Genomic DNA, 14,286 nt, shown 5'->3' with positions numbered 1-14,286 from the left:
TCCATTGGTGTGATGTGAATGTGAAATGCCACCCCCTCCCATAGCCTCATGTGGTTTCAGTACTTACTCCACAGCTAGTGGCACTTTGGGAAGGTTGTGAAGCTTTTGGGAGGTGGAACTTTGCCGGCGGTGTGTGGCTTAGGTGGAACTTGATGTTTATCAGTCCAGCCCTCTGGGGTGCAGAACTAGCTCTCTGTTTCCTACCTGCTGCTGTGACAAGATGTGATGCCCCAGCTGCCAGATCTGCCATGCTCTCATTGCCCTAATGAAACTTCCCCTCAAAGCTGTAAACCAGGTAGAGCCTTTTCTCTTCCCACAAGCTGCTTCTGGCCAGGCAAGTGCAACACCAGGTCTCTTTTATGAGACTGCTATATCTATGCAGTTTTCTGATTTACAACCTAGCCACCTCCCTGCAAAGGCCCCGCCTGCTAATACCTTGAGGGTTAGGATTTCAACCTTTGAATTTCATGGGGGAAACGTAAGCATCCATTGTAGATCAGGTATTGGTGTTACAAGTGGGACTGTTGCTTGGGGCTTTGTGACTGGATTGGGACAAGTACCTCAGTAAGTTATGCTTGGGAATGGCTGGGAGGTAGGCATAGGACCTAACACCTTCTGTTTCCAGTGCTCCTGGAGGATCATGATTCAAAAACCAAAATCTAGTCTTTAAAAAGATTCATTTGGAGTGGGGGGAGAGTGAGACAGAGACAGAGAGAGAGAGAGAGAAGGAAAGGGAGAAGGAGAAGGAGAGGGAGAGGGAGAGGGAGAGGGAGAGGGAGAGAGAGAGAGAGAGAATGAATGCTTCAGGGGCTCTAGCCACTGGAAATGACCTTCAGATGCATGTCCCACATTGTGCATCTGGCTTTTGTGGGTACTGGGGAATTGAACTTGGGTCGTTGAGATTTGCAGGCAAGTGCCTTAACTGCTGAGTTGTCTCTCCAGCCCTAAAATTTAGGCTTTTATGATGAGTATTCTAAGTTTGAGTTGGAGATGTGAAGTAAAATTAAAGGTAAACAACTGAATGGTAGTCTGAAATGAGGCTAAGGCCCTCAGCAAGGAATGGATGAAAGGTGGTCTCAGAAAGATGGCTGACCACCATCATCACAGGTTTTTCAGTTCTCATAATGGCTCCAATCTGGGCAGGTGATTTTTTACTTCCTTGTTTTTATTTTATTTAGTCAGTGAATGCAGTCAAGTAGGTTGGTGGTTGTCTTTGATAAGAAGGTTGAGGTTGAGGTCAAAGAGCCCTATCAAACCCAACCCTTGCAGCCACCATAAATTGACGGCTGCGTGTGTCACCTGTTCTGCAGCGTGTGTCTCACATGCTTGTTCACATGACACAGGTGACAGTTACATCAGGGAAGTTCAATACTGATGGCTCTCTAAAATCCTTTTCTATTCTGATCATTGACAAAATGGCAGTGTTTGACTGAAAAACAGATCCCCAGCATGACATACTCACAGTAGTGGGCTAATGAAAGACTTTTCCTCATCACAGTCGCTCAGACATTTCTCATTAACAGGAGTTGGAAAACAGTTGATTAAGTCATAATCTCCCACCTTCTCACATTAAAAAGATGGCAGACTCTGGAGTCAGGAACTTGGAACTGCTGACTGCCAACTCTGAGGATCAGTCTCCCCATCAACAAGAACCTCAACTTTCTTCTCTGTCAATGCAGAACACAGCTGTCATCCAAACGGGATAAGAGATAGTTCATTCTGCAGCCAAGTTTCAGTGATCATGGCCCGGGAACATAGATTTTGGTAACCTCAATCCATGTTCCAATGCATTAACAGTTTCATGAAGTTTTTACAGTTAGAGAACACCACCACCAACAAAAGTGCCATGACTCAAGGCATCTTTCAAATACGGTGGTGGACCCATCAAGTAGGTAGGTTACAGTAAAGTAGAGAAATATCTGCCATTAGCTTCAGATGCTATTGATGACATTCTTAGTCCTCTGGCTGGTGTAAGTTGGGGGGCTGCTTGCACATTCACAAAAGGTCACACCTAATCAACCTCTATAGTCACCAGGATATTGGGTCAGACACATGGATGGGCAATAAATGCTTATTAAAGGGTTAAAGGTAGCCCAATTATCGTAGTCAGCTCCACCTTGCAGGGAGGATCATCCAAACAACACAGTTTATAGGAGGAAAGGATTTATTTCAAGCTTACAGGTCCAGGGAAAGCTCCATTAACAGCAGAGGAAGCTGGCTGGCTTTCACAGATGCAAGCAGAGGAAATACCACCAATAGCCAGCACCACAACCAAGCACACATCCACCAAAGCTCATACTGCTCTCCATACATACACCTTTGGGCTGGGATTCGGATCCACCCCAAACACACGTTAGGGCTGGACTCCAGGATCCACCCTCAGAGACACCTCCTTCAGTCTAATGGCTGGAGACCCACGTTAGAAGCTTAATTTTTATAGAACACCTGAGTCTATGAGATCATGCATTCACACTATCACATTCAAACTGCCACACCAAGATAATCTGGCCCCCGTCTTGTAACATTTCATTTCTCTCTGATCCATCCAAGGAGTTCTGTCAGTCCATTCATCCTTGTTGTAAAAAGATACAGAACATTTAGGGAACTTTGTTTCACGTATATTGGTGGGAAAAATAATAGATTTTTGGCGGAGGTTTTAGCAAAAAGAGTTATGTATTCATTAATCACAGAAATGTTTTCTGAGCTTCTGTTACATGACGTGTATTAGTTACTGTAGTAGTTTGAATGTGAAATATCCCCCAACAGCCTCATGTGTTTATGACTAAGCCTCAGATTCCATTCCCAGTGGATGGAGCCCTTGGAAGGTGAGCTTCCTGGAGGAGATATGTCACTGGGGAAGGCATTGACCTTGAGGTTTATTAGTTTCCCAATGGGTGTTCAGAGATAGCTCACTCATGCTGCAACCTCCCAGCTGATGTGAAAGATGTAATTCCAACCCTCAGCTCTGTCCTACTTTTCCCTGCCATGATGACATTTACCTGTAAGCCAAAGTAAACCTTTCCTGCTCAAATGACCAAAATGTCTGAGAGAACAATTTATGGGAAGAAAGCCTAATTTTAACTCATGGTTTTAGAGGTATCACTCCATGGTTGAATACCTCATGAATATCTACCTCATGGTTGGAGAGGGATCACTCTAGGGTTGAATATCATGGTTTCAGGAGTTACTTTGACTTCTTACTTTCTAATTTGTGTCTTTTTTTTTTCTCTTCTTTTATTACTTGAGCTAAGACTTCAAGTACTGTGTTAAAAGCACTGGTGAGAATGGACACCCTGTTTTGTTCCAGACCTTCCTGAGAATTCATCAAGTATTTCCACATTTAGTGTAATATAGGCCTTTGGTATGTTATATATGTCCCTTAGTCTGTTGAGATATGATCCATCTACCCCTAGTATCTCCAATGTTTTAATCAAGAAGGGATGTTGTGTTGTATAGAAGGCTTTTTCTGTATCTACTGAAATGATCATGTGATTCCTATCTCTTAATTCTATTATTGATAGGCTAAATTATGTTTATTGATTTCCATATGTTGAACCATACCTGGATATCTGGGATGTTATACACTTGATTGAGATAGGTAATACTTTTGATGTGTTTTTGGATTCTATTTGCAAGAAGTTAATTTAGAATTTTTGCATCTAAGCTCATCAGGGATATTGCTCTGCCATTTCCCTTCCTTGTGGCTCTGTGTGGTTTTGGTATCACTATAATGCAGGCTTCATAGATGGAGTTAAAGGGTATTCCCTCCTTTGCAATTGTGTGAAATAACTTGAGAAAACATGATTCTAGGCCTTCAATGAATGCTTCGTAGAATTCAGCCAAGTATCTGTCTGTTCCTGGGCACTTTTTTTTTTTTTGGAGGGAAGCTTTTAGTTACTTTTTAAATCTCATTAGATTTTACATCTCTATTCAGGTAAGTTATTCTGAGTTTAGTTTTGGTATGCGATGTGACTTGAGAAATTCATATATATTTCTTCCAGATTTTCCCGTTTTGTGTAATATAATCTTTGAAATATGTCCTGATGATTTTCCAACTTCCACTGATATCTGTTGTTACATCTCCCTTTTCCATCTCTAATCTTGTTTTCCGTATTCTCTTTTTGTTCTGATTAGTTTTGTCAGGGGTTTATCAATCTTGTTTACTTTCTTTTCAAAGAGCTGGCTCTTCATTTCATCAATTTTTAAAACTGTTTTCTTCATATCCAATTCACTAATTTTACTGATCTTGATCATTTCTTTCCATGTGGTAATGGCTGCCTTTATTGTGTCCAATAAGTTTTGGAGTGTTGTGTTTTCATTACAATTCAGTTTTAGGAATATTTGTATTTCCCTTTTGATTTGACTACTCATTGATTGTTTAATAGTGAGTTGATTGGTCTCCACAAGCTGGTGCATTTTTTGTTGATTTCTAGTTTTATTGCATTGTGATCTGAAAAAAATACAGGGAGTTATGTCAATTTTCCTGAATTTGTGGAGACTTGCTTTATGTCCTAATATATGATACATTTTAGAGAAGGTTCCATGACGTGCCAAGAGAATGTGTTTAGTCCATTTGATTTATGGTGGTGTTCAGATCCATTATTTCTTCATTTAGGTGATTTATGGATGATGGTGAGGTATTAAAATCTCCTATTGTATTAGGATTTGTTTCTGATTAATATCTAGATTTTTCTTTGTAAACTTTGTTGCACCTCTTTTTGGTGCATATACATTTATGACTATAAGATTCTCTTGCTGAATTGTCCCTTTAGTGAGTCTAAACTAGTCTTCTTTATCTCTTGTTTAAAAATATTTTTATTTATCTCTTTGAGACAGAGAGGAAGATAGAGAGAGAGGGGAAATGGGCACAACAGGGTGTCCAGCCACTGCCAATGAACTCCAGACACACGTGCCCCTTGTACATCTGGCTTATGTTGGACCTGGGGAATTGAACTGGGGTCCTTTCGCTTTGCAGGCAAGTACCTTAACCACTAAGTCATCTTTCCAGCCCACATTCTTTATCTCTTGATTACATTGGGTTTAACTTCTACTTTGCCAGGTAGTATAGCCAAACTGGCTTTTTCTTTTTTCCATTTGCTAAGAAAATCTTTTCCATCCTTTCACCATAGGATGGTATCCATCTGTAGTGGTGAGGTAGGTTTCTTGTAGACAGGGAATGGATGAATCCTATTTTCTGACTCAGTTCTTTAACCTGTGTCTTTTGATTGGGGAGTTTAGTCCACTGATATTCAGCGTTATAATTGAGAGGTGTAGGTTAATCTCTGTCAAGTTAAAAACTGTGTAGAATTTAGTGTTTCACTGATTTTCATGTCTTTCATGTCTGTTCTAGTTTTCATTATGCTTTTCCCTCCTGTATCATCAGGAGCCTGTTTGCTCATCTCTTCAGTATGGAGTGTTCCATGCAGTATTCTCTGTAGGGCTGGCTCAGTGCCACTGATTCATAAAGCTTGCTTTTGACATGGAAAGTTTTCTTTCTTTCTTTCCTCTCACTTTTACAAGAGAGGCATAGAAAGAGAGGGAATGGGCGCACTAGGGCCTCTAGTCACTGCAGACAAACTCGAGATACATGTACCATCTTGTGAATCTGGCTTTACGTGGGTATTGAAAAATTGAACCTACATTCTTAGGCTTTACAGGAAGTACCTTACCCCCTGAGCCATCTCTCCAGTCTGTAAAGATTTTCTTTCATTTTTTATTATGAAAGATACTCTTATAAGGTAAAGTAGTTTGGATTGGTAGCCATGGTATTTTAAAATTTGAAATATTCCATTCCAAGCACATCTGGCTTTTAGAGTTTCCATTGAAAATTTGAAGGTAATTCTTATGAGTTTACCTTATAAATAATGAGCTGTTTTTCTTTTGCAGCTTTTAGTATCTTCTCTTTGTGTTCTATGTTTAGTTTTTATGTGTAATGTGATGTGGAGAAGTTCTTCCTCACTCAGTCTGTTTGGTGTCTGGGTACCTCCTGTACCTGAACAGCCCTGTCTTTTGTAAAATTCAGAAAACTTACTTATGTTATTGTATTTGAATTTATTCTTTGTGCCCCTGGTACATAGTTCTTCCTTTATTCTTTGCCTATGATCTGAACTTTTGGTCTTTTAAAGGCGTCTCACAATTCCCTTATGTTCTGTTCATAGTTTTTTCCAATTTGTTGCTGATTTTGGACTCTGTGTTTGGCCTCTGTCTTTTTCTCAAGCTTTCTTCTGCATGCTCAAATCTGTTAGTGATGCTTTTAGGAGCCTTTAAAAATTACACATTATATACATATATATATGCATATATGATTTTTAATATAATTATTATAATCCTTTTTTTTTGAGGTAGGGTCTCTAGACCTGGAATTGATTATGTATCCTCAGGGTGGCCACAGTCTATCTACAGTCTATATACTTGAATCTGAGTCAGCTTCTCCTTGTGTGGCTTTTAGCTGGGTCTGTGCTAGATACTGGGATGGCTGGTATACTTAATGCCCAAGCTGTGCAGTGTGATCAGCTAGGAAGTCTAGTCAGGGAGATGCAGGTAGGCTGGCCCAGACCAAGGAGTGAGCAGTTGTATGCCCAGGGAGCAGAAGGGGAACTCTCTTGGGCCCTGTTTATCCAGTTCTGTGACCTGTCCAGAACTTTAGAATGAGATCAGCTCCTGGGTTCCAACTGGAGGTGGTAGCAGAGGCCAGATGGGAAGGGGTCAGAGTGGGGAGGGAGTTCCATACATGATGAGGCTTATACCTAGTCTCTGCAAGTGGGCAACCTGTTGAGGGAAGGGGAATTTCATCTGGGCCCTGGTGGCCCAGCATCACTCATTGCCTGGTGTTTGGAAGTGACGTCACCTTCTGTGTTTCTACTGGTGGTATCCGTGGCTGTGATGGCAGTGGAAGGGTCAGGGTGGGGAGGGAGTTCTGTGTGGAGTGTGGCTGGTATATAATCCCTTCTAATCATGGATGTGTCTAATCCATGCTATTCATCAGGGAGGAGGGAAGCTCACCTGGGCTTTGGTCATGTACCATTACTCATTTCCTGGGACTATGGAGTCTATTAATTAAGTTTTTGACAGATTATGTTTTTATTTTTGGCGAATGTGTGACATGCCATATTTGTGGTATGCATGTGTGGGGTACGCAAATGCAGGTGCAGAGATGTGCATATGTTCAGAAGCCAGAGGAGAGCCTCAACTGTCCTCTTGTACCTTTCTTCCACATTGCTTTGTTGAGACGGGATCATTCTCTGAACCTGGAGCTTACTGGTGACCCAGCCATCCTCCTGTCTCTACCCACTCCCAGCTGGGCTTCCAGGCATGTGCAGCCAGCCCAGCTCCTTCTGTGTGTTCTGAGAAGTGAAATCAGATCCTCAGACTTGTTCAGCAAGCACTCTTACCAACTGGGTCATCTTCCTGTTCATGACAATTTTATACATGTATATAATGAAGCTATGAAGCTTTAAAAAATGCATTATAGCAATAAACTTTATTAACATTTCCTGCACATTATGTAGTATAAGGCAGATAGTATATAACATGTTTTGATCACACTTGTTCCTCCCTATTCATTACCTTCTCTTGCCCACCCTTCTTATTCCTAAGTAGTCCATCTTCTATTTTGAAGCCCCCCTTTTTGGATGACTTACTGATTTTAATTGCTTGTTCCCATGGGCATCTGTGGGGTTTGTTTACTATACAACCAGCAACTTTCAAGTGGCTACACCGGAAGAAAATGACTGCAACTCTCAGGAGTCACTAACTGCTACTCCCTACTCAGGGAGGAGTGGGACCTCATGAGTTCCACCGTGATCTATGATGCAAGGTTGATGGGCCTGATCTTGGGATGGTCTTGTAAAGAATCACTTATAATAAGGGATGATGTAGATTACGTTTCCTTCTGTGCTTGTCTGAGAGGGACTGGATTATCTGATTAGGTTAATTAAGGTAGGAAGACCCACTTTTACTCTGGATGGCACCATTCGATGGGCTGGGGTCCTGTCCCGTGTGAAAAGGAGAGAGCTGTCTGAGCACTCTCTGCCTCATCGTTGTGGACTGATGGTGGCCAGCGGCCTCAAGCTGCTGTTACCATGCCTTCCCCAGGATGGTGTACTTAGAAGCTACAACTATAAGGTGAAATAAATTTGTCTTCCTTCAGCTGATTTTTGTCAGGTATTTGTCATGGCAATGAGACTTTTAGTCTCCTTTTCTGCATGCTTCCTGAGCCTTGCAAGGGGTGATGTAGCTCGCCCATGAAATGCTGAACACTCAACAGCCACTTGTCTTAGCCCTTTGACCAGCTATGAGTTTCTGAAGTTACCACTGCCGACTTCAAGAAGAAACCACTGTGACTAAAGCTAAAGGTAGCACTAATCTATGTTCATAGACATAAATATTTAGAAGGCAGTGACTGGCACAGCATATCCATTTAGCCAAAAGCAGTCATAGATTCCCTCTTAGGATCTACTGACTCTCTAGCTACGGGCTTTGGACCAGGTTTAGATCACCATTATATGGGCCTTTATGTCTCTCTAGAATTAAATGAGGACGGAGAATCCATGAAGGGTCACAGAATGCAGTGTTTATGAAGGTTTTCTGGTGGGCAGAAAGAGATGATAATGAAGATAGAAATGAGAACATAATTGAAAAATTTGGTAAGGATGAATATTACATATTCTTTTCTTCTTCTAGTCTTTCCATACAAAGTTTACATTTCATCACCTGAATGCATTTATATGTCCATGGACATATGTGTGAAACATGTATGGCAATGGACAGATGTGTGAAGATAAGGAATTAAATAGGCAATAACCAAAGGCATCCAGCTATTATTATTTTTAGTTTATTTTTGCCTTTTCGCTGTAGGGTGTGTCTATCTCAGGCTGTCCTGGAGTTTACTCTGTAGTCTCAAGCTGGCTTTGAAGTCACAGCAATCTGCCTACCTCTGCTGCTCGAGTGCAGGAATTAAAGACATGTGCCACCTGCTCAGTTTTTCCCAAAAAATATTTAGTGAGCATATTTATGTCAAATGAGTGCTCATCTGGCTTTATGTGGGTGGCTGGGGAATTGAACCTGAGCTGGCAAGCTTTGCAAGCAAGTGCCTTTAACCACTGAGCCATCTCCGTTGACCTACGTTGTTATTTTTATTCTGGCAGTCTATATCATTGGCAGACACATGTTAGTGGAGATGTAGCATTCATACTCAGGACCCATCCTTTTAGAAAGTACTTTGTCATTTGTCACAGAGCAATGCAAGCTAGAGGCTGTTTAAGTCCTGTCCACACATTAGGGTCACCACTAGAGTGTGGAGTTACAAGAAAGCTTGCTGCCTGAGGGCTCTGTCCCAGACCAATTAAAACCAGAATCTGGGTACCAAATTAAAAATAAAACTCTTTTAATGTGAAGGGTGAGAAGCATTGTTTTAGAGCCTGAATTCTCATACCTCAAAGCATGTTATTTAGACCAAAGTATCTATTGATTTTAGGCTAGCTTTTTGTAAAGATTGCATTTATTTAGTAAAATGATAAAGTGGGGTTGTAGCTCACTGCTACAGTGCTTGCCTAACATGCATCATGATGTCTTAGGTTCCATCCCCACACACGCATGAATACACAGACACACAAAACACACACAGACAAAGACACCCGCAGACACAGACACACACGCACGTAGAAACACGTGTAGAATCACAGAGAGACACATAGACATAGAGAACACACTGAGACACAAAACATACACACACACATAGACGCACACACACACACACAGACACACACAGACACATAGACACACAGGCACACACAACGTTGGCCCTGAGAACGTGGGACATGTGCGCCTGTCCAGCGCTGCCACTCTAACCAGGCCGAGCTAAATGGGAGAAGGAACCGGGAGCCTGCTGAAGGATGGTGGCAGCTAGGAAGGGGGTGTCTGACCTGGTGGCCTCTCCCACCCGCTGCAGAAAAGGGTCCCTAGCTTGCTGCATTCAGATAGAAGCAGCGCTTCCCTGGCTTGCTCTCCTACCTCACTAAGGCAGTGGAAGGAGTTACCTGGGGGCTCTGCCACCTCTGAGATGTTAGGCCAACCTAATGAATTGTTTTCCCACTTCAAAATACACACGCATGCTATTTAAGGAAGCTTAACAGATGAAGCCCCGTGATGAAGGCTCTGCAGGAAGGGGAAACTGAAAGCAGCAGCAGCTGGATCTTTCCTGAACAGACACTCATCAGTCCCAGCCACACAGGGAACATGAGCCAGCGATCCCCATGCAAGTCCCATGCAATCTCCATGAAATCCCATGCAAGCCCTATGTAATATCCATGAAATAGTCAGGCAATCCCCATGCAGTCCCTGTGCAAGCCCCACACAAGTCCCGTGCAAGTCCACGAGACTTGGTTAGTGACTGTGACTGCCCCTCATCTCAGAGCTGTGGTAAGGTACACCAGGTCTTTAGGAAACAAAATAAAGCCTGGTACAGATAGAGCCAAGTGGTTTTACATCCTCCCTTTATGGACTACCCAGGTTCAGTGTTCTACACATGTAGGTTGGACACTTGAGAGTGAGTGCCACCTTAAATTTCTCACCCCAGGTGCCCGCCTGGCCTTTCCATAGTCCTAGTCATTTGCTGGATGGTGGTGATGGTGGTGTGCATCTCTGAACCCAGCACTACAGAGGAAGAGACAGAGAAGCCCTGAGGCTCACTGGTTGCGTGGACTTGCCAAATTGGCGAGCTTGAGGTTCAGTGTGAGAATTTGTCTTTAAAGAAAACTTCGGGAAAGTGACTGCCCCAGACATCAACTTCTGGCCTCCACATGCACACGTGCACGTGTACATACGTGCCTGCACACACCATGTACAGTCACACATGTAAAAACTTACACACACATGCAAAACAATAGGACTGGGAGTTCTCCTAACTCTCAGAGAGATGGGGTCTTGGAAACTTTCTGCATTAGACAAGAGGGGAAAGAACAGGAAGGTGACAGCTTTGGGGAAAGATTTCATTTAGATACCCTGTTGATATCAACTACGTACCTACGGTTTGCCACTGTCTTGATGTTTTTGGTATAAGCCTGCCTTTTCTCAAGTAGTGAAGTCAGTCTTCCTAAAAACTAGTTGTGAGCCAAACCCTGCATCTCCAAGTCTTTAGTCACCATCTTTCCTGATCCTACTACTTGGGACCTAGCCTGTGCCAAGGGCTTCCTTTCAATTTATTTCTCCCCAGAGCACCTAACACCAGCCACCATTCCTCCTTATGTTATGTTGATTTACTTGTGGTCTGACTCTCCTCCTCTATAATGTCAGCCCCATTAAGGTGGGGACGTTAGTCTGTTAGGTACTGTTACTTGCTCCACACCTAGAACAGTGCCTGGGCTAGACTAGACACCCAATTAAATACTTACTAAGATAGATAAACCACTTCTTCTGTCTCTCTCTCTTTCTGTATTCTTTCCTCTGTCCTTATCCTTAACCACCTCTTTTTCTTTATGTCCCTTTTATTTATTTTATGATACATCTTTTATTATGCATGTATGTATATGTATGTATGTATGTATTTGTGTGTGTGTGTGTGTGTGTGTGTGTGTGTGTGTGTGTGTACTCATGTAGCACAGTTCACATGTGTAGGAAAGAGGACCAACTCCGGGTCCTCTCCTTTTACCTTATTTTGAGATAGGATCCCTCTGCTCCTGCTTGTAAACTTCTAGATTCTCCTGGCTCCACCTCCCATTGCCACAGGTGCATTCAGATCACAGATGCATGCACCACTTTGCATCCACCTTTATGTAAGGACTGAACTTACATAGACAGGCTTGTAAGTAAGTGCTTTAAACCTCAGAGCCATCTCATCTCCATAGCCCCTGTTGTTTTATTTCTATTTGTTTCCGTCCATCCATCTGACCATCCATCCATCCAACCAACCAATCATCATCCACCCCCTCATCTATGTAGGTCCTGTTTGATTACACCGTGGCATGGCTTAAAGAATAGAAAACTGCCAACTAGGACTACATCAGTTAATACTCAAGAGCATCTGAGGCTCCGCTGGCTTCTTGTTCCCACTGAGCATCTGACTTTCAGGCGAAGGATGTCTGTGATGAACACAAAGATAATTATTCAGCTAAACGGGGTCCTGGTCCTGCTATGTCTGAGAGCCAGCACTAGGGAGCAGAACCCCTTTCATGCTTAAACTTTTTTTTAAAAAAAAGAGAAGCACACATATTGGAGAATTGTCCTTTTAACGTGAGGAGCTTTGTACCAGTGGGGCTGAGAGGGTCGTGGCAGCTGCGTAAGAATCCTTCCATCTCTATTTCGCCCTCAAGGAAACTGGAGTTGTTCTTTGTCCCTCTGTACTATGTGGTTTTCTCATGTTTTTTATACATCCACAGATGGATCTTGGTGACTTTTGGTTGTTACATATTCAGGCCAAAAGTGAGAGAAAAATGCTCAGCTTGCTGTACTGATACAGGGAGGGGAGGGGCCTAGGCTGTCTTCTTACTAACAGTGGCTGGAGTCTGTCTGAGGGGGATGCCCTGTGATGGCATCTCTGAAAGCTGAGTCACAAACACGGTGTTCATGGCTACACATGGTCAGCAGTTAATTTGGTTCATACAGTAGTGATTTACTTTTACTTTTTCTTTTGGACGGCGGACTCATTATACATTAACATTGATCTGTACAGGGCTCAGTGTAATGAAAAGAGAATGACCATATCACATCTTGTAAATGGCCCACCCTGGGGCTTAACCTTGATTGACACCTGGGAATTTGGTACTCCATGGCATCCCAACAAGGGCAATCCTGTTTGGTTTATCTGGGATTCTGAGTGACCATGACCCTTTTTTTTAAAAAAAAAAATTATTTATTTGAGAGAGACAGAGAGAAAGAGAGAGAGAGAGAGAAGGAGAGAGAGAGAGAGAGAGAGAATGGGCACCCAAGGGCCTCTAGCCACTGCAAATGAACCCCAAACGCTTGTGCTACCTAGTGCATCTGGCTTATGTGGGTGCTGGGGAATCAAACCTTGGTCCTTTGCAGACAAGTACCTTAACCATTAAGCCATCTCTCCTTTAGGAAGCCTGCAATGTCAGTGGTTATTTCTAGTTGTCATGTTCGTGTGACTGACTCCTTTAGAACCCTTCCTTGGAGTCTAAATATGCACTGCATGGCAGATGCCATGGAGGTGCTGCTGAGTTTTCCAGAGAAAAGAGTGTGTCTTGCATGCTGGCCCTTGACCTCTGACCCTGCCCCTGAAATGTGGGGAATGCATTTCTGGGGCATGTAAGCCACCCAGTTTATTGCATTCTGTTGTAGTGGCTCAGATGGACTGAACAGTGACTGCGTAAGAGGTGTCTTCACACAGGACAGTGCCTTTGCGAGTCGTGTAGGTCATTGGCTGTACAGGTGGCTTGTTTTTATTACAAAGTGCTGTTCTAGGACATGACTGCTCGTGAACCACTCCCTCTTTGAAGGGACTTTTGGATTGCCCCTCACTTTTGGTGATCCCCTCATTTTTGGTGGTGATGAATAGAGCTGCTACAAACATTTGTTATCTGGGTACAGGTTTTCATGTGAACACAGTTCTCATTTCTTTAGGATACCCAGGAGCAGGATCTAGTGTTACCTTGCAAGTATATGTTTTTCTTGGTAAGGTCTGTCACACTGTCTGCTAGAATAGCTATGGCATTATGAATCCCCACCGCATCATGCCACTGCTGCATGGTTACCTGCACTGGGCCTGGTTTTCCATCTATGCTTAGAGGTCACCCTGGGGGACTAGGAGCTGATCTGCGTCAAGTGCCTGTTGTGCAGGCATGCAGGCCTGAGCTTGGGGCCCCAGCACTCCCATAAAAGCTGAGAGCGGAGGCTCCTGCCTGTAGTCACAACTCTGGGAAGTGAAGACAGGAGTATCTCTGGCTCGCTGGCTGGCTAGTCAAGTTGAATCAAGGAGACCAGGGTTCAGCGAGAGACCTTGTCTCAAAGAATAACACGGACGACTGGGTAGATGGCTTGGTGGTTAAGGCACTTGCAAAGCCAAAAGGCCCAGGGTCGATTCCCCAGGACCCACATAAGCCAGATGCACAAGGTGGCACATGTTTCTGGAGTTTTTTTTTCAGCTGCTAGAGCCTCTGACATGCCCATTCTCTCTCTCTCTGCCTCTTCCTCTCTCTTTCAAATGAATAAATAATTTAAAAATATTTAAAAAGAATTAAAATGGAGCGTGATTGAGGAAGACACTCCACTGACCTGTGGCCTCTACCTGCGCATGCATATGCACGTGCACACACGTACCCACATGTTTCT

General features: G+C 43.1%; 1 pseudogene; it reads right to left on the bottom strand.

Annotated features, from left to right (window-relative positions):
• LOC101617996 overlaps positions 1 to 13,703 on the bottom strand; it is a 59,179-nt pseudogene extending 45,476 nt beyond the window's left edge.
• Between the last annotated feature and the right edge of the window lie 583 nt (positions 13,704 to 14,286).

Source organism: Jaculus jaculus, chromosome 8, assembly GCF_020740685.1.
Source record: "Jaculus jaculus isolate mJacJac1 chromosome 8, mJacJac1.mat.Y.cur, whole genome shotgun sequence".
NCBI lineage: Eukaryota > Metazoa > Chordata > Mammalia > Rodentia > Dipodidae > Jaculus > Jaculus jaculus.
This window is presented reverse-complemented; position numbering and strand designations above follow the sequence as displayed.